Raw genomic sequence first — 3,308 nt, 5'->3', positions numbered from 1 at the left:
CTGAGCGACTGAACTGAACTGAACTGACCAGCCTCTTTAACAGGAGGAAATACTGTTTGTTTCTCTGGAGGCACGAAACCAGGAAGAGAAAGACATTCTGAAAAGGAAAGCCACGCTGAGGCCATGCTGTCAGTTCAGTTTAGTTGCTTAGTTGTGTCTGATTCTTTGCAACCCCATGGACTGCAGCACTCCAGGCTTCCCTGTCCATCACCATCTCCTGGAGCTTGCTCAAACTCATGTCCATTGAGTCAGTGATGCCATCCAATCATCTCATCCTCTGTCGTCCCCTTCTCCTCCTACCTTCAGTCTTTCCCAGCATCAGGGTCTTTTCCAATCAGTCAGTTTCTCCCATCAGGTGACCAAAGTATTGCAGTTTCAGCTTCAGCATCAGTTCTTCCAATGAATATTCAGGACTGATTTCCTTTAGGATGGACTGGTTGGATCTCCTTGCAGTCCAAGGGACTCTCAAGAGTCTTCTCCAACACCACAGTTCAAAAGCATCAATCCCTTGGTGCTCAGCTTTCTTTAGAGTCCAACTCTCACATCCATACATGACTACTGGAGAAACCATACCTTTGACTAGATGGACCTTTGTCAGCAAAGTAATGTCTCTGCTTTTTAACATGCTGTCTAGGTTTGTCATAACTTTTCTTCTAAGGAGCAAGCATCTTTTAATTTTATGGCTGCCGTCACCATCTGCAGTGATTTTGGAACCCCAAAAATAAAGTCTGTCACTGTTTCCATTGTTTTCCCATCTATTTGCCATGAAATGATGGGGCCGGATGTCATGACCTTAGTTTTTTTGAATGTTGACTTTTAAACCAACTTTTTCACTCTCCTCTTTTTCATCAAGAGACTCTTTAGTGGCCATGCCATGCTAACCCCCAAATCCCAACAAATAATAACAAGAAGATGAGGTTAAAAATAATGCATCAAGATAAGCCAGGTAAAAATGGCTAATTGTTCAATTTTGGATCAAGAAAGTTAGAGGGGCTTCGCTGGTGGCTAGTGGTAAACAATACACCTTCCAATGCAGGAGACACAGGTTCGATCCCTGATCCGGAAGATCCCACATTCTGTGGAGCAACAAAGCCCAGGTGCCACAACAGTTGAGCCTGTGCTCTAGAGCCTGGAGACACAACTTCTGAGCTCACATTCTGCAGCTACTGCAGCCCGCGCTTCTGAGAGCCCGTGTTCCACAACAGGAGAAGCCACCCCAATGAGAAGCCTGCACACTGCAACTCGAGAGTAGCTCCAGTTCATCACAGCCAGAGAAAAGCCCACACAGCAATGAAGACTCAGCACAGCCACAAATAAATAAAATTTAGCAAATAAAAAGTTAGAGATTGGCCAGTCCTGATGTCAACCTGTGGTCCCATAGGTTGACACCCAAATGATACACATGTTCTGTTTGAACTTTACAGCTTTACAAAATTTTTACATTATTGCAGGATATATCACACACAAAATTGTATTTCTTACTTCTCTTTAAAAATATGACTAACTGGCTACATGCTGGCAACACCAAGTCTACATTGCCAGGCAGCTAGAGCTTAATAGTGACTGCAGGAATCAGGCAGATGGTCCCCAGTTCACCCCAAGTCCCATCTGATTTTTACTGATTTCTGACCCATTTCACTTATTAAAGATATAAAGTTGTCAAGCCCTCACCTCATCTAATACTTTTTTATATAAAATATAGAAAATAGAAGCCTAGAATGAGGGAGACAGTAGAGTTGTCAGTCATAAAATCAGAATCTGTGCTTTCCAGCCTCCTCCATATGTGCAAGGACTAAAAATAAAAACCTCAAGGAAATCATTTTCCAAAGGCCTGTCCTTCTTCCTCAAGCAACCTGGTACCCCAGCCTCCATGACACTCTGGGGTCAGGTTCTTGGTTAGGTTTCAGAATTATTTTTAATTTGGCTTTGATTCTGCTTTGCTTGGTACCCACAGCGATCTGCATTTGTGGCCAAAGGCTTGAACAAGTGCACAGGTTTCAGGACCCCAGGCTTCACCAGAGTTCAGGTGGAAACCGTAAAACCACCAGGTTTCACTGGAAGCTGGTGGAAACCTCTCGTCCTGCTTGGTTAGTTGTGTGTAGACTCTGGACTGGTCAAACTGATGAGTCTGCCTGCCCCCTCCCTCACTGGGATTGTGGCCTTGCCTGACCTATAGCCGGTGGTGACTATGTTAGAAAATTCCATCTTTGGGACCCGACAGCATCACTCTCTCTACTCTTCCATTTGGTCCATGCTGCTACCTATCCCCTCTTTGGACTTGGAAAGGCCCAGGCGGTTCCATTTCTTGCCCCATTTCATGGTCTTCAGGAAAGACCTAGCATTGTGCTTGATACCTTGCTTCCTTTCCTGGGTAAGTTCTAGCATGAGACTTTTCTATAACAGGTGGGGATAAAAGCTCCATGCATCACGAGAAGGTGACAGAGGGATTTGGGCAAACAGAATGCTTTCTTACTCATTCATTCACTCACTCATATAACCAATCAGTATGGAGTACCTTCTGGTCTGAGTGTTTAGAAGACCTAAATGTTGCTGACATACCTGCTGTATCCTCAGTGAGCTCACAAAACCCAATCCTGAGCTCACAGTGTAACACACGCGACAACTGAGGAGCCTCCCTGGAGCCTCAGTTTCCTCATTTGAAATAAAAGGACCCCATTGACTCACACACAGATGAACTTTTGAGAAAAAATGAGACAAGTGGATGTTACATTCTTTACAAACCACAAAGCACAACTTCAGCATCTGATTACTGACTCATATTTTACTTGTGCGTGAGGATTTGACTTTGTGGGCTTCCCAGTTGGCTCAGTGGCAAATCCACTTGCCAATGCAGGAGACACAGGTTCTATCCCTGGATTGTGAAGATGCCCTGGAGAAGGAAATGGCAACCCACTCCAGAATTCTTGCCTGGAAAATGCCATGGACGGAAGAGCCTGGAGGGCTACAGTCCATGGGGTTTCAAAGAGTCAGACACGACTGAGCATGCAAGCATGTGTGCAATAAAGGATCTGAACACTGTGAGCCAGTCTTTTAACTAAATAAATACAGAAGGGAAGTCTCGTCCTTACCATCAAAAGCTAACAAATGTAGAAAGAAGAATGGAACTAGAAAACCATTTGGCAACAATTACAATAATCCTGCCAAGGCAGGAGATGCAAGAGACAAAAGTTCGATCTCTGGGTCAAGAAGATCCCCTGGAATAGGAATTGGCAACCCACTCCAGTATTCTTGCCTGGAGAATCCCATTGACAGAGGAGCCTGGCAGCTTACAGTCCATGGGGTCCCAG

This window comes from Moschus berezovskii, chromosome 16 (genome assembly GCF_049115385.1).
Source record: "Moschus berezovskii isolate FMDL1 chromosome 16, NW_MosBer_1.0, whole genome shotgun sequence".
Lineage (NCBI taxonomy): Eukaryota > Metazoa > Chordata > Mammalia > Artiodactyla > Moschidae > Moschus > Moschus berezovskii.
This window is presented reverse-complemented; position numbering follows the sequence as displayed.